The sequence below is a fragment of the Sapajus apella genome, unplaced genomic scaffold (assembly GCF_009761245.1).
Source record: "Sapajus apella isolate SASKATOON/1434 unplaced genomic scaffold, GSC_monkey_1.0 scaffold22, whole genome shotgun sequence".
Classification (NCBI taxonomy): Eukaryota; Metazoa; Chordata; class Mammalia; order Primates; family Cebidae; genus Sapajus; species Sapajus apella.
This window is the reverse complement of record NW_022436962.1, coordinates 3,414,727-3,437,175: the sequence shown is the minus strand read 5'-3', so window position 1 is coordinate 3,437,175 and position 22,449 is coordinate 3,414,727. Positions and strand designations below refer to the sequence as shown.

The 22,449-nt window shown below is 42.5% G+C and overlaps 1 non-coding gene and 1 pseudogene across 1 annotated transcript; both read right to left on the bottom strand.

The window, feature by feature from the left end:
* Positions 1-3,405: 3,405 nt before the first annotated feature.
* On the bottom strand, positions 3,406-3,512 carry LOC116559132. The gene has a single exon (XR_004272329.1). It is a non-coding gene; the product is annotated as a U6 spliceosomal RNA (small nuclear RNA).
* Positions 3,513-5,982: 2,470 nt separating this feature from the next.
* Positions 5,983-6,227, bottom strand: LOC116559068 (annotated as a pseudogene).
* Positions 6,228-22,449: the final 16,222 nt, after the last annotated feature.

Sequence of the window (22,449 nt, the reverse complement as noted above, 5' to 3'; positions counted from 1 at the left end):
GTATTTTTAGTAGAGATGGGGTTTCGCCATGTTGGCCAGGCTGGTCTTGAACTCCTGACCTCCGGTGATCCATTCCCCTCGGCCTCCCAAAGTGCTGGGATTACAGGCTTGAGCCACCGTGCCCAGCCAGTATTTCACTAAAATTTCTTGTTAATATAGTGCTCATTCCTCTGGATGATGTGCCTGGCATCATCCAGATCAGAGCCCGGAGAATCAATTTCACCCCTCTGCAGGAGTGTGTAGAGGACAGTTACCTGACTGTACCAAGTGGGTCAGGGGACCCAGGGTCTAATTGCTTCTAAAACGAACTTGTAAACAATTCTGTTTTTTGGTCATTTTCACCCCTTACTTACTGAGATAACTATTGCCATCAATTCCTGAGACTTTTGGTTTACATTGGGTTATTTTTCAGGTTTTCCTGCAGCCACCCTGGGGATTCTGTTGCTGTTTATCCCTCTTCTTTCTAATTTTTCATTTTTTTTTTTGAAGTCTTTCTCTGCTACCCAGGCACAATCTTGACTCACTGCAACCTCTGCCTCCAAGGTCCAGGCGATTCTCCTGCCTCAGCCTCCCAAGCAGCTGGAATGACATGCGCACACCACCACGCCCAGCTCATTTTTGTATTGTTAGTCGAGATGAGGTTTCACCATGTTGGTCAGGCTGGTCTCCAACTCCTGACCTCAAGTGATCTGCCCGCCTCGGCCTCCCAGAGTGCTTGGGATTACAGGGATGAACCACCGTGCCTGGCCTCCAGTTCTATCTCTTAATGTGAGCTATGACTTTTTTTTTTTTTTTTTTAGATGGAGTCTTGCTCTTGTTGCCCAGGCTGGAGTGCAATGGCACAATCTCAGCTCACTGCAACCTCTGCCTCCTGGGTTCAAGCGATTCTCCTGCCTCAGCCTCCCAAGTAGCTGGGATTACAGGCGCCCACCACTATGCCTGGTTAATTTTGTAATTTTGTAGAGACAGGGTTTCACCATGTTGGCCAAGTTGCTCTCGAACTCCTGACCTCATGATTTGCCCGCCTCGGCCTACCAAAGTGCTGGGATTACAGGCGTGAGCAACCGCGCCTGGCTGTAAGCTATGACTTTTTACAAAAGTTTGTGCTTTTAAAAACCGTAGTTTTAGTTTGCAATGGGTAAATCTACCTTTTTTTGTGTGTGTGTGGAAGTCCCCAATTGCCTATTGTTGCTGAAAATGTCTTTAAAATGCCCAGAGGACTTAACAAGTAAATCCCGCTGAAAGAGGTATCACATTTTTAAAAATTGATGTCATATTGTTTTTTGAGAGTAGGAGTTGATAGGTAGAGGGTGCATAAGAAAAGAGGAACAGGACAGATCTGAAGACCCAGGTGTTCCAGGAACCATGTCTAAAGACATATTTGATTTGGAAAAACAAAAAATCAGATCAGCTCACTGTAAGCTTCTGAACAAGACACTCTCCTGAAAGTTCATTTCTGACTTTTTTTTTTTTTTTAACTCTACTTCACTTTGGGTGAATTTGTGCTCTTTTTCTTTTTTGCCTTTTCTATTAACATAATAACTCTTATGACAGAAATAATAGTGATAATGACACTATCTTCAATATTCATAGCTTCTAATAAGTGACAAGTCCTGTACACACACACACACACACACACACACACACACATTTTACCACACCATGTTCTCCCCCGTCCTGTGTCAAGGAACAATTCTTTTTCAGGTTGAGAGGGCTGACAATGACTACAATAAATGTGCTATTCACTGTGGCTGCAATGTCCTAATTTTAACCCTCATGGCTCTCAAGGTATAGCTGCAGGGCTCAAATAAATCAAATCCTTGTCATGAAAGAGCTGCCTTTAACTAGTTTATGAAATAAAAAGCACGCTGCTTCCAAGGAAGGTTGAGTACAATGTATCATGAAGATAAAATGAGGTACTATGAGTGTAAACAGCATACACTGATATGATACTCCATAGGAAGTGGGTTCTATTTGCATGGCAGGAATTTCATCATTGGGATTAAAGCTTAAACGTGTTGCTGTGTTGTGTGTACTGCCGAACGCTTGATGTGGGAACTGTGATTTGGCATCACACTGCACGAAACTTTAAGGCATCCACAGTTCCGAGAACGCTATTTTTTGGGTAATGGGTATTGGGTGTGTCATTAGCAGTATCAAGTTCTCCCAATGCTTAGGAGGGAGAATCAGCAGCAGGAAAGAGAGGTCCAATGGTTGAGAGGTGCCATGGTTGAGAGGTCCCATGTTTGGGTATGGCCTTAAAAGTTCCCAACTTTCATGTCTTAGGAAAAAAAAAAAGCAATTTGGAAAGGTTCTTCAGAAATCAGCTAATTCATACCTTGGACATTTGAAAGAATTATCACTACATCCCATTGTTCAGAGACTTCGAAAAACGATTCTATAACTTTTCTCAGAAGCACATCGTTGAACAAGGGAGTTCTTCCTTATATCTCCCTGGCATCTTTCCTTTTCTTCTGTCTTCAGTGGGTAAGAATAAGAAATAACTTGTGAGGCCAGCCATGGTGGCTCACGCCTGTAATCCCAGCACTTTGGGAGGCCAAGGTGGAAGGATCACTTCAGCCCAGGAGTTCGAGACCAGCCTGGGCAACATAGTGAGACGCCCCTCCCACAACCTCTACAAAAAAGATTAAAAAAAACATTAGCCAAGTGTGGTGGCATGCACCTGTAGTCCCAGCTACATGGGAAGCTGAGGTGGGAGTATTGCTTGAGCCTGGCAGGTTGAGGATACAGCGAGCTCTGATTGTGACACTGTATTTCAGCTTGGGTGACACAGGGAGACCCTGTCTTAAAAAAAAAGAAAAGAAAAGAGAATTACCTTGTGGCAGACAGTTATTCCTCAGTTTTTCTTTACTGCTGATTCCTAGACTGAAAATTCCCCCCCCCCTTTTTTTTTTTCTCTTTAAATGGAGTCTTACTCTGTCACCCAGGCTGGAGTGCAGTGGTGCAGTCTTGGCTCACTGCAACCTCTACCTCCTGGGTTCAAGTGATTCTCCTGCCTCAGCCTCCTGAGTAGCTTAGATTACAGGCATGCGCCACCACGCCTGGCTAATTTTTGTATTTTTATATATTTTTTTGACATGCAATTTTGCTCTTGTTACCCAGGCTGGAGTGCAATGGCACGATCTCAGCTCATTGCAACCTCTGCCTCCCCGATTCAAGTGATTCTCCTGCCTTAGCCTCCCGAGTGCTGGGATTACAGGCGTGCACCACCATGACCGGCTAATTTTTTATTTTTAGTAGAGACAGCGTTTCACTATGTTGGTCAGGCTGGTCTTGAGCTCCTGACCTCAGATGACCTGCCCACCTCGGCCTCCCAAAGTGTTGGGATTACAGGCTAAGCCACCGCGCCTGGCCAATATATATATTTTTTACTTTATTCAAAAAATTAATGTGGAATGTTTCATGAATTTGCGTGTCATCGTTGCTCAGGAACAAGCTAATCTTCTCTGTATCTTTCCAATTTTAGTATTTATGCTGCCAAAGTGAAGCGAGCACTTGACTGAAAATTCTGACAACAAATCTGAGTTGGGTTAATTATTACATTACTGAACACCTTTTAATGTTATTAAAAATGTAGAACTCAGCCAGACTTATGCCTGTAATCCCAGTACTTTGGGAGGCCAAGGCGGGTGGATCACCTGAGGTCAGGAGTTCAAGATCAGCCTTACAAACATGATGAAACCCTGTCTCTACTGAGACAGGAGAATCACTTGAAGCTGGGAGATGGCAGTTGCAGTGGACTGACATAGTGCCACTGCACTCCAACCTGGGTGACAGAGCGAGACTCTGTCTCAAAAAATAAATAAAATAAATAAAAATAAAAAATGTATAACTCTCGTTGGGTGCAGTGGCTCAGACCTATAATCTCTGCACTTTGGGGGGCTGAAGTGGGCAGATGATCACTTGAGGCCAGGAGTTTGAGACCAGCCTGGCCAATATGGCGAAAAATACAAAAATTAGTCAGGTGTGGTGGCACATGCTTGTAGTCCCAGCTACTCAGGTGGCTGAGGCGGGAGAATCGCTTGAATCTGGGAAGCTGAGGTTGTGGTGAGCCAAGATCGTGCCACTGCACTCCAGACTGGTGACTGAGTGAGACTCTGTCTCAAAAAAAAAAAGTATAACTCTGTGGCTAAATACTATTTTAGGCTGACATTTTTTATGGCTTTTTTCATTAGCGTAGTTATGCTAATATCATATTTAATAATACACTTATATCTACTGAAAAATTAGTTTTGCTGGTATGTATACTCAATGTTACATTTATTTGGTAATATTTTCTTGCCAATATGCAGTTTATCTTTTCAGCAAGCACTAATCTTCTATTTTCATTTCCTACAAGCTCAAATAGTGTTAGCCAAGTTATCAACTGTTTATTAACATCATAATATTCATTCATTTATTTATTTGATCATTTAAATACCTTTTTTTGTGAAAGGCAGCGGCAGGAGGATATAAAGAAAGTAAGATTCGGATCCTTGGTTCTTGGAGTTCACAGTTAAGTCTTAGACACTTGTAAATTTTAATTTAATTTTTATTTATTTATTTATTTATTTTTTACAGAGACAGGATCTCACTCTGTTGCCCAGGCTGGTCTCAAACTCCTGCATTCAAGCAAGCCTTCCGCAGCAGTCTCTGAAAGTGCTGAGGTTGCAGGCACGAGCCACCATGCTTAGCTGACCCTTGTAAATTAAATAGCAGTGCGACAGAGTCTATAATTAAGTTATTCAGCTTGTGGCAGATAGGAAGGTTTGAGATTTCACAGGAGAGGGTCATGAAGGTGGGTTTCTGTGGTTGAGAAAAGTTTTATGGAGAACTGGGTTTTGAAGCACAAACGAGATTTAAACAGTTGGGGAAGAGGAGGCCAAGTCAGGCTGGAAAGGGAGCAGGTTGAAATGAGCCAATACGTGTGGAAATAAAGCGGAGTTCACCCTGAAGAGAACGGAGCTTGCATTGGGAAGTAATAAGTTTAGTAAAGTAGGTCGTGGTTAGATAAACAGGGCCTTGAAAATTCCTAAGGATTTGATTCTGTGGAAAATGGGTTTTGGAAGAGCAAGTGAGAGTCATTTAAGAAATTGAATCTGGGCTGGGCACGGTGGTTCACATCTGTCTGTAATCCCAGCACTTTGAGAGGCCAAGGCAGGTGGATCACCTGAGGTCAGGAGTTGGAGACCAGCCTGGCCAACATGGGGGAACCCCATTTCTACTAAAAATACAAAAATTAGCCCGGTGTGGTGGCACATGCCTGTAATCCCAGCTGTTTAGGAGGCTGAGGCAGGGGAATCGCTTGAACCCAGGAGGTGAAGGTTGCAGTGAGCTGAGATTTTGCCATTGCACTCCAGCCTGGGTGATAGATCGAGACTCTGTCTTAAAGAAAAAAAAAAATTGTGTATGCCTTTCCTGTTATGCATTTGTCAGTTTCTTCCTCCTTTTTTCTTTCTTTCAGCTCCCTTTTGTTTTGTTTTGTCAGAAAATGGCTATCTTTTTCCCTTTTTTCAAAGTTTCAGATATTTATTAATCAGTGCAATCTCTAACACATCAACATGATTTCATGCATTTAGAGGAGAAATATTTCCTACTTAAGCGGAACATTGTGTGAATGGCTTCTGGAAGACATTCATTCTAAGCAGCTTTATGGTGAAACATTTCATTTGAGAAATCTGGACCTTTGGCCAGGCACAGTGGTTCATGCCTTCATCCTAGCACTTTGGGAGGCTGAGGCAGGAGCATCACCTGTGGTCAGGTGTTTGAGACCAGCCTCGCCAACATGGTGAAACTCCGTCTCTACGCTACATACAAAAAGTAGTCAAGTGTGGTGGCAGGCACCTGTAGTCCCAGCTACTCAGGAGCCTGAGGCAGGAGAATCGATTGAATCCAGGAGGTGGAGGTTGCAGTGAGCCGAGATCTTGCTGGGCAACAGAGCGAAACTCTGTCTCAAAAAAAAAAAAAAAAAAAAAAGGAAAAGAAATCTGGATCTTCTTTCTTCAATTCCTTATAATCCACATTCACTGAGTAGAACTTGTATCAATCATTGGGAACCAGTTTGTTCCAGTGTTCTGGGTTATGCTTTCTGTCTCAATTAACACCTGGATTGAACAATGCCAGATGCAAGACATACAATGTTGCTCCAGTACCTCCAGCTTCAATAAATTCAAGGAGAGGGATTAAGCTCGATGCTTCTTGGCCTGACTGAGGATCTGGCAGAGCATGTCTGCAGCAGAGGCCTCCTATTGGAAAGAAGAGAACCAGCCTAGCTATCTGGCCCTGGACTAGGGAGTATTTCATCTTTTTCTTATAATTGTTTTCTTGCATTTCTTCTTGCTCTTCGGTTTTAATACTATAATAATCCTGCAGTACATGAATTGCCTCTAACACGCTGCTCTCCCTTTCCTTACCTTGCTCATTTTCCTTCTGGATCTTTTCTGGTAACCCATGAAATGAAGGGTTCTCGAGCTGATGGTGCACCCACTTCTGAAGAACTGAGTCTTGAGCAGTGAATGTGAAGGGGGTAATTGCAATTTAGTAGGGTTCTGTGTGTGGCGAGGTTGTACCCAGTTTCTCTTGGATCTTGAACCAAAGAATGATTCCTTTGGAGCATGTTGATAATTTTCAGACTGGCTTCTAACTACCTAGATAATTTTGATTATGGTGAGATGAGAGAGGTATGAGTTTAACTGCAACACAATCAGATCAGTTTTAGATAAAGCCAAGAAGATTTAATGAGTTGTGCTTCACAGAAAAACTTTTATGTAGGAGAGCATTTTGTTTTCAGGCCAGCATTAACATTGGCCAGCATAAGTCGTGTGTAGGGAAAAGAACACTGGATCAGGAGTCGGAACATCCAGACAAAGTAATTTTGAGAGCTGAATTTAGAATCTTTTGTTATTCCCATTCACTGCTGATACGCTTTGGCTCTGTGTCCCCACCCAAATCTCATCTCAGTTGTAATCCTCACATATGGAGGGAGGGAAGTGATTGGATAAAGGGGATGGTTTCCCTCATGCTGTTCTCATGATAGTGAGTGAATTCTCACGAGATTTGATCGTTCTAAAAAGGGTAGTTTTTCCTGTGCTCTCACACGCTGTCTCTCTTGCCACCTTGTGAAGAAGTTTCCCGCTTCCGCTTTCCCCTTCCACCATGATTGTAAATTCCCTGAGGTCTGCTAGCTATGAGAAACTGTGAGTCAGTTAAACCTCCTTTGTAAATTATCCAGACTTGGGTATGTCTTTATAGCTCTTTAAGAACAGACTAATACAACTGTTTTTTTTTTTTTTTTTAACTCTGTCACCTCCTGCCTAGGGCTCCCATAGTGTTGGGATTACAGGAACGAGCCACCACACCTGGCCTCCTATTCAGTGCTTTACCGTGATTTGCTTTGAGTAAAACCAGGGAGAATTGGACCTTGAGTAATTTCCAGTTGGTAATGGTTAAGTCAGGAGCAGTACTGAGGTTTAAAATCAACACTTAATTTACAGAAAAGACACATTAAATACGTAAATAAGACTAGAGGTCAGGAAGAGATTTTTAGGTTGTTCAATAGAATAAAATATTTTGAGGCATTTAAAAAATTCCACAAAGCATTTCAGAAGCACAGTTTATGCATGGATAATTTATGTGCTAATTGTAATTCAAAATCTTCTCACTAAACTAATTCTCTAAAGATATCTACCAGGTTATTTTTTTTCCCCTAGATTAGTTTATGTTGTTTGTACTTGAACAGAATAAAAGTGAACTTCAAGAATGTTTATAATTCAGATACTTCACAAATTCCAATTGTTTCTCATCCTTAATTCATGAAGTTTTATATGGTTTATTTCCATCTTATTTCAAAAAGCTCCTAAAACAAGGATTTCTACAAAAGGTATGTTACTACACACACACATGCATTTAAGTTTAGACATTCGCAAATTCCTTTAAGAATCCCCCTGCTTTTAAAATTTTGAATAAATGCTTAAATTCATAAAAATACATAAAAGTATTTTTAGTAGGTTGGATCATTTTTTTCTACTTCTCGCTTCTTCCAGTTATGGATTATATAGCCAAGCCTTTGCTGTGTGACTTCTCAGTCCCTCCTACATTAAGCTGAGGACATGTATTTTCTTATCTCATTGATTTACTTTGGTCAATGAAATCCTAATTTTTATTGAGACAAAATTTGCATATTAAAAAATTCACCATTTAAAGTGTCCAATTCAGTGGATTTTCGCATATTCACAATGCTGTGCAAGCATCGCCACTGTCTAATTCCAGATTATTCTCATCTCCCCAGAAAGGAACCACAGGTCCATTAGCAGTCACTCTCCATCCTGCCCTCCTCATACACCAGCTGTGTGTCTTTATGGATTTGATTAGTCTGAACATTTCATGTAAGTAGCATCATACACTATTCAGTTTTGTTGTCTGGCTTCTTTCACTCAGTACAATGTTTTTAAGTTTTGTCTGTATTGTAGCATGTATCATCAGCCCATCCTTCCTTTCCTCCTTCCCTCCCTTCCTCCCTCCCTCCCTCCCTCCTTCCCGCCTTCCCACCTTCCTGCCTTCCTGCCTTCCTTCTTCTTTTGAGTTTTGCTCTTGTTGCCCAGGCTGGAGTACAATGGTGTGATCTCGGCCCACTGCAACCTCTGCCTACCAGGTTCAAGCGATTCTCCTGCCTTAGACTCCCAAGCAGCTGGGACTACATTCATGTGCCACCATGCCCAGCTAATTTTGTATTTTGAGTAGAGATGGAGTTTCTCCACGTTGGCCAGGTTGATCTTGAACTCCTGACTTCAGGTGATCCACCCTCCTTGGCCCCCCAGAGTGCTAGGATTCCAGGTGTGAGCCACCATGCCCACCATTTCATTTCTTTTTATGGAAAAATAATATCCCATTTTATGGACATGCCACCTTTTGTTTATGCATTCTAGACATTTGGGTTGTTTCCACTGTTCGGCTATGATGAATAGTGCTGCCATGAACGTTTGCGGACAAGTTTTTACATGAGTATATGTTTTCGTTTCTCTCTTGGGTATATACCTATTAGTAGAATTGGGTCATATGGTAACTCTTTGTTTAACATTTTGAGGAAGTATTAATCTGTTTTCCAGAGTAGATGAAGTATTTTACATTCCTACTAGTAACGTAAGAGGGTTCCAATTTCTCCACATCCTCCTCAACACACATTATTGTCTGTCGTTTTGATTGTAGCCATCCTACAGGGTGTAAAGTTGTATCTGATTGTGGTTTTGATTTTCCTTTCCCTAATGGCGAATGGTGAATGATGTTGAGCTTAAAATGGAATCTTTTTTTTTTTGAGATGGAGTCTCACTCTGTTGCCCAGGTTGGAATGCAGTGACATGGTCTCGGCTCACTGCAACCTCCACCTTCCAGGTTCAAGCCATTCTTCTGCCTCAGCCACCCAAGTAGCTGGGACTACAGGCATGCGCCACCACACCCAGCTGATTTTTGTATTTTTATTAGAGACGGGGTTTCACCATGTTGGCCAGGCTGGTCTCAAACTTCTGGCCTCAAGTGATCTGCCCACCTTGGCCTCCCAAAGTACTGGGATTATAGGCATGAGCCACTGTGCCCAGCCTTGTAGTGGAGTCTTAATGGCTATGATGTGAGCAAAGGTTTTAAATCTTCCTCTGATTTGACCTGCTTCCTTGTGCTTCTGCCAACTACCCTGAGACCATGCTCTGAGCAGATGCCGGTCCAGGGAGCACGAGGAAGCATGTGGAGCTCACCTGCACACAACCCACAGTCTGCAGTCAAGACCAGCCAACCTTCCACACCCTGGAGCAAGAAAAACACATGTTTGTCATTATATGCCACTGAGATACGTGGGCTATAACACAGCATTGGCACAAACAGGTGTAAAACATATGTATAGTTTTAAAAATATTAAGGAACACTGGCCAGGCACGGTGGCTCATTACAGTGGTGATTTCCTAGTGCTTTTAAAGACCATCAATGCAGATTTATGCATCATTCAATCCATCTACCCATTTATATTACATTTAGTAATCCCAGCACTGTGTTAAAACATGTTTATCATCCCTGTTGAAGAGAAAGCTATTGGTTGAGTATGGTGGCTCACACCTGTAATCCCAGCACTCTGGGAGGCTGATCACCCGAGGTCAGGAGTTCGAGACCACCCTGGCCAACACGGTGAAATCTTATCTCTACTAAAAACACAAAAATTACCTGGGTGCGGTGGCACTGTTTACAATAGCAAAGACCTGGAATCAACCCAAATGCCCATTGACGATAGACTGGACAAGGAAAATGTGGCACATGTACACTGTGGACTATTATGCAGCCACAAAAAATGATGAGTTTGTGTTCTTTGTAGGGACATAGATGAATCTGGAAACTATCATTCTCAGCAATCTGACACAAGAACAGAAAATCAAACACCGCATGTTCTCACTCATAGGTGGGTGTTAAACAATGAGAACACATGGACACAGGGAGGGGAGCATCACACACTGGGGTCTGTTGGGGTGGGGCAAGGGAGGGACAGCGGAGGGTGGGGAGGTTGGGGAGGGATAACAGGGGGAGAAATGCCAGATGCAGGTGACAGGGGGATGGAGGCAGCAAACCACATTGCCATGTGTGTACCTATGCAACAATCCTGCATGATCTGGCACATGCACCCCAGAACCTACAGTTTAAAAAAAAGAAAAAGAAAAAAAAACTGTTAAAATAAAGTCAAAGATTTAAATATAGAAAAAAAGAATCTGAGTGTATATTCTTAGAATACACATACAAAATTTAAAATACCTTAAATGCTTACATATCTATATATATATATAGATATAAATGCATATGTATACACACACACACACACAGCAGGCAGGTGTGAAGTGGTAACTCTTGACCCTGGCTTTCAAGGCTAGGAGGCTGTCACTTATTTAGGAAATGAGAAGGTCAAGATATTAGCTGGGACTATTGCAGCAGGCTACAGAGAATAATATGGCAGGGTTACTGCAACTAGTAACAAGGCAAGTCTTGGTCAAGTGCATACAAAAAGAGTGAGCTTGCTCAAAGCAGAACTCAAAACTCATAGGGTAACCCTAGTAAAGCTCGCTTTATTCTCAAATTTGTCTTGCCTAAGAACCAGGTGCTAAAAATCGGCCTATAAATGATATTTAAGCAGTTCCAGGTGTGGGGAATAGCAACCTACTGAGGCATAGAGTGTTTTCATTAGGAGTGGCTTTGATTGACATTATCTTATAAAAGTGGCGTTTACATTTTGGTATGTATCAAAAGCACCTGGAGGGATTACTAAAACACGAATTGCTGCACCCTATCCTCGGAGTTTCTGATTTGGTAGGTCTAGGCTGGGGTGAGACGGTGTGCCTGGCAAACAAGTTTCCAAGTAATGCTGATGATACAGGTCTGGAGACTACACTTTGAATGCCCTGCCTTGTTAAAAATGCTTAAGAGCCAGGCATGGTGGCTCATGCCTTGTAATCCCAGCACGTTGGAAGGCTGAGGTGGGAGGATCATTTGAGACCAAGAGGTCGAGACTAGCCTGGGCAACATGGCAAAATCTTGTCTTTACAAAAAATAGAAAAAAATCACTTGGGTGTGTGGTGTGTACCTGTAGTCCCAGCTACTTGGGAAGCTGAGGTGGGAGGCTTGAAACTGGGGGATGGAGGCTGAAGAAAGCTATGATCATATGACTGCTCTCCAGTCTGGGTGACAGAGTGAGACCCCGGTCTCAAAAAAAAAAAAAAAAAAAAGAAAGAAAAAATGCTTACGGTAATATAATGGAGGTTTTTAGGACTTTATTACTACATCCAGTTTGGGTGGATTTCATTCACCAAGAACGAGGAACCTCTGTTTCCTTTGAATTCTTTTTAGTGCATGGTAAAAATTGAAACATTTTTTTGCCAATAACTTTTAAACACTGAAGTTTCCCCATTACTATAGGTAAGATTTGTATTAATTTGATTTAAAAAAAAAAAAAAAGAATGCTTCTTGAAAACAAAAGCAAGGCTATCTGCAGCCTGTTACCTTCCTAGCAGAGACAGAGACTCCTCCACGGAGGTAGGGACTGTCTCTGCTTTCTTCACTGATATATTCCTAGCACACACTGCTTGTATAGAATAGCACTCAGGAGGCTGGGCGTGGTGGCTCACGCCTGTAATCCCAGCACTTTGTGGGGCTGAGGCGGGCAGATCACGAGGTCAGGAGTTCAAGTCCAGCCTGGCCAACATGGTGAAACCCCGTTTCTTCGAAAAATACAAAAATTAGCTGGGCATAGTGGCATGGGCCTATAATCATAGCTACTCCGGAGGCTGAGGCAGGAGAATAGCTTGAACTGGGACCTGGAGGCGGAGGTTGCAGTGAACCGAGATCATGCCACTGCACTCCAGCCTGGGCTACAGAGCATGACTCTGTCTCGAAAAAAAGAAAAATAGGAAAAAGTTCTCAGGAAACATTTAAGTGAGCATATAAATGAATTTAATTTGTATACAATTTTAATTTATATATTTTTAAGTTTTTAAAAAGACAAATTTAAAAAGTTTTTTTAAAAAGGCAGCATTAAAAAGACAAATGCAAAATAACTGACATGAAGAGAAAAGGTGGGGAGCCCCAGGAAGACATCATTAGTTAATACACCAGGAAACGGATGCGGACTGCCCCACTCAGTGAGATGGATGTGTGGGTAGGTAGACATCAGCTTTCCCTTCCCTCCTCTCTTCCTCTCACTTGGAGAAGCCGCACAGTGCGTGATGGGTCTGTTTATGCAACTTCTCACTGACCTCACTTGTCAAACCTTGGTCTAAGGCCTACAACTCTGAATGAGTCACAGGAGCTTGCCTCCTACCTGCTCCGGGCCACCTCTGCCACTAGCTAGTTGACTCTCTGCTTTTCTTCTCTGCTTCTTGGGAGCACTGCAGGGCAGGAATCAAATAGTAACCCCACCTCAAAAAAACTCACAACATATTTTATTCAAGCAAACATTATGTAAAAATCCAGTATATGTACACTAGAGGAGGAGGTAGAGGTGCTCTGGCAGAGTGGGGGTGGGGAGCCCAGCAATGTCACTATTTGTAGCAATTCAGCCCAGCACAGTACATGACGATAAATTAGCTAAGACAGATTCAACAAAGTTATTTCCTCAACAATTACATACTGGATGCCTCAGAAAATGACTGCTTAGCCGTATGCTCATTTCAAACAGTATTAGAGAAAGGAAATAAAATAGAATCAAATGCTGAGAACAAGGGAAGCTATTTGTGCTTCATCTTCTGAAATACTCTATTTTTCTTGGGGATTTTAATCTGACCGTAGGCAGAAAGGTGATCATTAGGGTAAGATGGTATCTTCTTTTTTAAAATGCTCCATTACATTGTACATAGTAATAACTGGTACTCATATGCACACTCTCCACGGAAGTGAAGGAGATTAAATGGGTGCTAGGCAGCATCAGCTTCTGTAAACTCAGACTCCCCGGAGAAGCCCCGGTTGTCCTAGGAGGAGCAAGAATTCAGGGCCGGAAGACCAAGCCACTTGCTGGCTGCAGCAGCTGAGGCGAATTTCTCAGCCTTTGGGACCCTACGTTGGATGTAAAATGCGGGTAGTAATCCTTGTTCTGCCTTCTTCTTGGGGCGGGAGGCTGGGACTTAGCCCGGAAAGGAAGAGACTCATATTGAAGCAGAAGAATAGGATCTGGAGGCAGGGAACCTAAGGCTGCTTCACGCTGACTTCCTAGAACTGAACTGAAAGGAAAAGCCTAACTTTCCAGGCCTAAGTAACAAAAGAACCAGAGGCTACTCGGTTTGCACATCCCCCCAACATCTTCCGAGCGGCAGAGGAGAACCTGGCCGTCGGCAACAAACGAGACGGATTCTGGGTCCATCTTCCTTTGCAGCTTCGCTGCAGCCTCTGAAGGGTTGCTGTCCGCAGCCAGGTCAGACTGCGTGCAGGCCGAGCCCTCATTGCATAGAAGTGTAGGTTGGTAACTTCACCCTAGCCCCTGATTGGTTTTGCAGCCAATCAGATGTTTGCACAGGAGTGTGACCTTTGTAACTTCCCGCCAGCCTCTGGTTGGCTGCTGTCTGCAATCAATCAGACTGATTGCAGCCTACCACTTCATTGACACGAGGGGAGGAGCGTGAAGTGGCCAATGGGAAACGACGAGTGGGTATTGGCCCCAAAAGGATTCTGCATCTGGGCCCTCGAGCGGCTGCTCTGCCCGCGCCCACATGGTGGAGTGGACTTTCGTTTTCAGTAAGTCCCTGCTTTTTCTTTCATAGCCTCATTCTTTCTTTGCTTTGCTGAGCGTATTGTCCAATTTTTTGTTCAAAATGCCAAGAACTTGGACAGTTTGCAGTCACGATCCCCTACCAGTGACAAAATCATGTAATGTATGAGATTATAAACTTCTAAACAAACACCGGCCGGGGGCGGGTGGCTCACACTTTGGGAGGCCGAGGTGGGCGGGTCACCTGAGGTCAGGAGTTCAACACCAGCCTCGACAACATGGTGAAACCCCATCTCTACTAAAAATACAAAAATTAGCTGGGCATGGTGGTGCCTGCCTGTAACCCCACTGCTGTGGAGGCTGAGGCATGAGAATCGCTTGAACCCGGGAGACGGAGGTTGCAGTGGGCCAAGATCACGCCATTGCACTCCAGCCTGGGGGACCCAGTGAGATTCTGTCCCAAAATAAATAAATAAAATAAAAACACGGACTTTTACTATGTAAGTATTCAAAAAACACTTGTGGATGAGGCACGAAATCCTTCTGCAGTGGTCCGTTGTGCCCAGAAGATTGCTTTTAGTTTTCTGGGGAAGAAGAATGAGATGGACAGTCTGTGTATTCAAGAGGGGAATAATCTAATGAGCACATGAGATAAATATATGCAAATGCATATATGTAAATGCAATATAAACGGACAGTGGTAGCTGCCATTTGTTTGTTGAGCATCTTCTCCAGGCATGAGACAGCCTTACTAAGTAGAAACAATTGTTCCCTTGCAAAAGAGGAAACTCAGGGGCGTGGAATTTACAATAACTTGTTGCAGGTCATGCAGCTTGCAGGAGTCAGAGACAGGACATAAACTCATGTTCATCTGGCTGGCTCCGAGGTCCATGCTCGGACCTATGCCTCTGCTGTCCACAACCTCTTCTTTTTTTCCTCCTTTTTCTCCCACTCCTCTTCTCTTAGGCTTCCTTTCCCTCCTCCTCTCCACTTTATTCTTCCTAAGCCTTCTCTATACACTCTCTTTTTTTTCTCTTGCTCTCTCTTAGAGATATGCCTGTCTTGCATTTATAATAAAGCACAATTTTCATTATTAGCCAACTAGAATTAGGGTTTTCCTACTAATTTGTGGGAACTGTATTTTAAAATGGAGATATTTTGGGTGCTACAGATTATAAACTTTTCTTTTTTCTTTTCTTTTTCTTTGTTTCTTTTTTTTTTCTTTTTTTTTTTTTTTTTGGTTTTGAGACGGAGTCTTGCTTCAGGTTGGCGTGCAGAGGAACAATCTCACCTCACTGCAACCTCCGCCTCTCAGGTTCCAGAGATTCTCCTGCCTCAACCTCCTGCGTAGCTCGGATTACAGGCATGCGTGCATCCCCATGCCCAGCCAATTTTTGTATCTTTAGTAGAGATGGGGTTTTACCATGTTGGACAGGCTGGTCTTGAACTCCTGACCTCAGGTGATCTGCCTGCCTCAGCCTTCCAAAGTGCTAAGATTACAGGTGTGAGCCACCGTGCCCGGTTCAAACTTTTCAGAAAGAAAATTTTAAGAGAACATGTTACTGGATCTGACATCAAATCTGTACTTTAAAAATATGACTGGCTGAGTGGACTAAGCCTATTTCTTTCAATGTTGTATTAAATCTCTGAAATATGGGGTTATTCATGTAGGGAAAATCCTGTTATAGAAAAAGAAACCCTTTCAGTTGTAACTGAAAGTTCTTTATGTGACAGCAGTTAGGTTTGATATGGTCATTACTGAGAGTAATTCAGAGCAATAGCTTGCTTTTTTTTTTTTTTTGAGATGGAGTTTCACTGGTCACCCAGGCTGGAGTGCAATGGTGTGATCTCGGCTCACTGCAATCTCTGCCTCTTGGGTTCAAGCGATTCTCGTGCCTCAGCCTCCCCAGTAGCTGGGATTACAAGTGTGTGCCACCACGCCCAACTAATTTTTGTATTTTTATTAGAGATGAGTTTTACCATGTTGGCCCCAGGCTGGTCTTGAACTCCTGAGCTCAGGTGACCCACCTGCCTCGGTCTCCCAAAATGCTGGGATTACAAGTGTGAGACACTGTGCCCAGCCAAAAGCTTTCCTTTAACAAGGCAGAATGAACATGTTTTAACACAGATATCCTCTCTTAATTAGCAAATCTAATCCTGGCATTCCTGGCCAGTAGGATTGTCAGAGTTCACCTTTTCTTGATTCCTATATAACTTGGAGTGGGGAATAATGTACACAGTAAAGGTGAGGATTTTTAGCAAATTCCAAATATGAATCTCAGATTTCCCTGTGGGGGACAGGTTAATGTTGACATAAATTGATCTGCAAATTATGTAACCAGAACTATCACCTGTGAGAGACAGCTTGTTATGAACTAATATTACATAAGCATAAAGGAGAGTCTAACTTTTCAAATCATCTTATGAGTAAAAATACATATTAAAATAAGCACAAATTGAGGCAGTGCATGGAAACTAATGTTCATCTCTTTTTTACACCTGAGGGCATAACATACATGGAGTGGCTCCTGTAGGGTCTTTGCCCACACATTATGGAGTCATGTGGGATTTACCAAGGCCAGTTGTCTGCAGGAGAGAGACAGTTACCAAGACAGTTCACTCATTCGTTGTTACTTCATTTCTGTCTTTTGAGGATCAAGAACACATAGTGCCCGCATTTAAGTATCTGATAAAGCAACGTAGACAGGGAATTCTCTTTATGAATTGTAGGATGGAAAGAAATTAACATTTGTTGAATGCCTCCTTTGTGCTAGGTACTTTCATATCACCATTTAATTTTATTTTAAAAATTCTATGGTATCAAGTTGTAGTCTTTATACCATAAAAAATTAGGAAACCGAGGCCCTGAGAGGTTAAGGAGAGGACCCAGTGTATCTCAACCAGAGGTGATGGTGCTGGTGTTTGAACGTGGTCTCTGGACTCCCAGTACCTGGCTTTTTGCATTATCTTACTCTGCAGGAGATAAAAGTGTAGGAGTAACATTAAGCCACACGGTGCCCTGCTTTCCTAGTACAGTGTAGACATAGGGACCTGGCCATTCTGCTGTGGCTACTCCTGGAGTAAATGTATTCCAGTTGCCTTTCTCATTTCATGAGAGCTTTATCAAATACAAATGTAAACTATGTTAAGCAAAAATAAGAGGCTATACACATGAGTTTGAGAAATTGCTGATATATTTAAGATTTAGGAAATTTAGGACTAAAACTCAGAAATTACTCCATTGCTTAAAACTTAATATGCTATAAGAAATCTTGATTCAGATTTTTCTGGGTGAGCATCAAAAGAAATGCCTGATTATAATACATCAACTTTTGATTAATATAGCAAAAATTGAAGCTTAATTTTCAATATGTATACAGAGTTACTGATTAAAATATACATTTAACAAATACCACATTTGAAAAAATAGCACAAACCATGTAATCGTGATTTCTTAATATTTCAATGTGGAAAATTATTTTTCACATTTCTTTTTTTTGCAGCAATTTTCAAATATTCTGCATCATTTTAGTCTTAGTTATTGTATACGAATTAAGATCTTTTTTTTTTTTTTTGGAGGTAGGCTCCCACGCTAGCGCTCAGGCTGGAATGCAATGACGAGATCTCAGCTCACTGCAACCTCTGCCTCCTGAGCTAAAATGATCCTTCCACCTCAGTCTCCTGAGTATCTGGGACTACAGGTGTGAGTCACCACACCTGGCTGATTTTTGTAGAAACAGGGTCTTACTATGTTGCCCAGGCTTGTCTGAAACTCCTGAGCTCAAGTCATCAACCCACCTTGGCCTCCCAAAATGCTGGGATTACAGATATAAGCCACCATGTCTGGCCAAGATCTAAACTTATGACTTAATTCTTATCTGACAAAACTGGCTTGCCAGAATGCTCATTGGTGATATTTAATGAGGGTTTACTATGTATGCATATGCTCACTATCTACATGCTTTGTATGAATTGTCTTTCTGAATCCTCCCCAACCTATGATGTTTTTGGTGTAATTATGCTCATTTTACAGATGAGAAAGCCAAAAGGCTATCAGGCTGGCAAAGACGGGAGTGGGACATGGAACCCAGTATTTTGACCCTGAAGTCCATGTTCTTAAATGTGCTCTGTGTCTATAACATTATTGTGCAAGAAGTTAATACTCAAAAAATACCGCACATGAAAACATTACCCTAAAAAGGATAACAGTGGGAAACAGGCAAACACTCACTCCTACGTCTCATCTGTTCCCAGGGCAGTGTTGGCTCCTGTTCTTTTTAACTCTTTGGCAATCTCCTCTCCGCCCCGTGGATATTGTATGAAGACCTCCTCCAACTAGAATATTGCGGGGGTGGCATTCTGCTTTGTGTAATGCCAAAGTGAACTTTTCTATGAAGTAGATGCGTCCTTTTTTTGGGAGAGACCATGATTTCCCCCTGAAAAGGTGCCTTGTGGTGCCACTGGCGGGTGACTACATGGATTCTCTGTCCCCTCAGGTGTGCCCCACTGTAGGAGAGAAGCAAGGATGCGTCTGTCAACCAGGGAAGAGGAGGTGACTGCGGCACAGCCTCTGGAAAAGTGTTGCTGATAGCATATGGTGTAGAGAAGGGCAGGTTTGGGGAATATCAGGAGTAGAGGGAAGGAAATAGGCTATCACATTTCTGCAGAAGCAAAATGGGCCAAAGGAATGACAGCATTTGGCAGCAGGAAATTAGACATTATTTATGAAGAGAACTTCCTGTTCCTGATGGGTAAATGTATCCACTTCTCACATTTCCCCACTTGTACTAGGGGCTTCCTAAGAAAGAAATACTCTTTTTTTTTTTTTTTTTTTTTTTTGAGTTACTGTTGCCCAGGCTAGAGTGCAGTAGTGCGATCTCGGCTCACTGCAACCTCCACGCCCCGCCACCCCCATCGGGTTCGAGTGATTCTCCTGCCTCAGCCTTCCATGTAGCTGGGACTACAGGCATGTGCCATCACACCTTGTTAATTTTTGTATTTTAGTAGAGACAGGGTTTTACCATGTTGGCCAGGCTGGTCTAGAACTCCTGACCTCAGGTAATCTGCCCACCTTGGCCTCCCAAGGTGGGGATTACAGGCCTGAGCCACCACGCCTGGCCAGAAATACTCTTGTGTGGGGCTCCCTGTCTTTCCATTTGGTCAGGGGTCTGTAATAGAATTGACTCCCCAGGAAGTTTTTCTGGGGAACTCACAGGACAGAAGTGGGGGTTATCTTTGGTGGGATGAATGTTCTTACTTCCCTCCCCACCTCTCATTCCCACCCCATTGATTTGTGTTTTTGCTGACCACTAATTTTTATTGAGCATTGACTTTTAGGGCTGAATTGGGTCTTCCAGAGTTCACAAACACAACCCACCTCACCAGCCTAACCACCTGCAAACTTTCTGGAAATTTCCAGGCAAGTGGCTGATCCAAAGCAGGGAATGTAGTACAAAGGCAAGATGGAAGCACAAGGCATCATGTTCATGTATTAAAACCAACTCCTGGCCAGGTGGCTCACGCCTGTAATCCCAGCACTTTGGGAGGCTGAGGCAGGTGAATCACAAGGTCAGGAGTTCGAGACCAGCCTGGCTAATATGGTGAAGCCCCATCTCTACCAAAAATGCAAAAATTAGCCAGGCATGGTGGTGGGTGCCTGTAGTCTCAGCTACTCAGGAGGCTGAGGCAAGAGAATCGCTCGAACCCGGGACGTGGAAGTTGTAGTGAGCTGAGATTGTGCCACTGCACTCCAGCCTGGGCAACAGAGTGAGACTCCATCTAAAAAAAAACTCCAAAAACTAAAAACAAAAAATTAAAAAACCAGCTCCTTGGCCAGATGTGGTGGCTCAGGCCTGTAAACCCAATGCTTTGGGAGGCTGAGGAGGTGGATCAGCTGAGGTCAGGAGTTCAAGATCAGCCTTGCCAACATGGCAAAACCCTGGCTCTACTAAAAATTAAAAAAAAAAAAAAAAAAAATCATCAGAACGGTGGTGGGTGTGCCTGTAATCCCAACTACTCGGGAGGCTGAGGCAGGAAAATCACTTCAACTCGGGAGGTGGAGGTTTCAGTGAGCCGAGATGGCGCCACTGCATTCCAGACTAGGCGACAGAGTGAGACTCCTTCTCAATAAAAACAAACAAACAAAATAAACCTGAGCTCCTTGAAATCACATTTAAATATTAAGGTATTTTTATATGATGACAAAATTCGCTTTTTAGATGGAATATGGAACCTCATCTATTCTTTGCAAACATATTTTATTAACCTCGTTCTTCTTTGTTTTAAATTGTTTCTCCTCAGTCTTTCATACAGACAGATGGCCTCAGTTATGTACAGTAGCTTCTAGCCTCTGTGTTGCTATGCAACAAAATGCATCCTATCTGCGTCCTTTCTCTGTTGTATCCCGTTTCCGTTCAGCAACTGAAAATAACTAGCCGAGTGCTTCAACACGCTACTTCCTCCTTTCTACAGAGTTGAATACCTATCAAGTATCTTCCTGGGCTTCCTATCTCTTCCTGTTACAGTCTTGAAAAAATGTGTTTGCTTCAATTTGATTTTCCTCATCACTTCCTATTTACATCAACCCACTCAGAGCTAAGGCAGGGAAAACATACATCAGTGAGTCATGCAGCTGTTGGCCCATAGGAAAAAGAAATGTCAGCCAATTGAGTGATGTTCGAAGCTGAGATTTTTTTTTACTGTCGTCAGATGTGGGGTTCCTGTTTTTTCCTTTTTATCATGGCTTTTTTTCTCCATAGATACTAGAATGCACAAAAAAATTAAACATACAAGTAACTTTTCTCATTTTGGGGTTTAGGAAAGAATCTTAACAAATTTTGCAAAATAAGAGGCAAGCAGAGGGCATGTAAATGTCTTGCATTTTGAAGACGGAAGCTTGGAATTTAAAGATAAGAAGACCCTCCAAAAACGGAAACAAAAATATGTCTTTTAAAAGACTGTGTGTCGTGTTGGAGTTTTTTCTCTCTCTCTTGTTTAATCTTTAGGACATTAGACTCATTTATAGATTCTTCCAAAACTCATTTCATGCCCCTTTAATTCATGTCATTTTTCTTATCCATAGTGGTCACAAATCTCAAATAATTAGACTAAGGTTACCCCAACTAAGAAACCACTGGATGTGGAACGGGGGAGATGTAACGTTGAGGTCAGAGTGGTTGGGGAAAATATGTTATCGCTCACTGCTCTTCAGTGATTCCAAATTCCAATTTCTGAAGAAAAATCTAATGTCAAGTGAAAAAGCAAGCATGTATTTGAAAATTCACAGAATCTATGTGATTCGCATTGATGTTATTTTTCTCGATTTAAAAAATGAAGGTGCTGGAACATTACATGATTTGAAATGAAGTATAAATCACTCAGTAGAATTCTGATGCTGTTCAATTATAAACTCAACAAAAGGTTTCAATCGCCTTACATTTACGTGAAATTGTGTGGAATGTTCTTTTTAGAGGTGGGCACATTTGTCTTCTTTCCGGATATTTTGATTTCGCAGTCAAGTGTTCTCTGTGGAGTTGTAAATTTCCTTTCACAGTGGCTGGGGTGGGTGCATTTTCCTTCCATGGTTAGTGATTCTGTTAACTTGCGTTGGACTCGTCCTGACAGCATACTCCAATGAGGAGCAGAGGTCCTCGCGGCCAGCTCCCCTACCACACTGTTTCTCTGGAAACTCAGCGCTGGGAATTGTTGTTGCAAGACCAGAAGAGAAGCTAAGTAATGTTGGGGATCCGAGTTTCATGGCACCACTCGTTTGAGGTTATTGTGGTCTCTTGATACTGACAGGACCTTACCAATACACAATGCCACTACGCCATAGTACCCTTTGAATTCTCTGACTGTATTCTGCGTGTAAGCCAAAACAGAGTCAGGCAGCGACGTCAGACTGAGTCAATGGCGGCCAGGCTTTGGGATGGAGCTATGCATGTGCCTTTGGCTTAGATGGTCATGGCTGTCTGTGTTTATGGGGGGATCCTGAAGTTACTTTTTAGGCAGGTGCTGGTGTTCATTTTTTGGTCATATAAAAAAAACAGTTGGAAGATTAGTAATGTGGATGTGTTAAATTTATAGATATGTATATATGTGTTTGTGTGTATATGTGTGTATATATGTATGTATGTATGTGTTTTATATATATATATATATGGAAAAATAGATAACTAAAAATTATAAAAAACACTTAAAACAATTTTAGGTCATTTCTTCAATATGTGTAT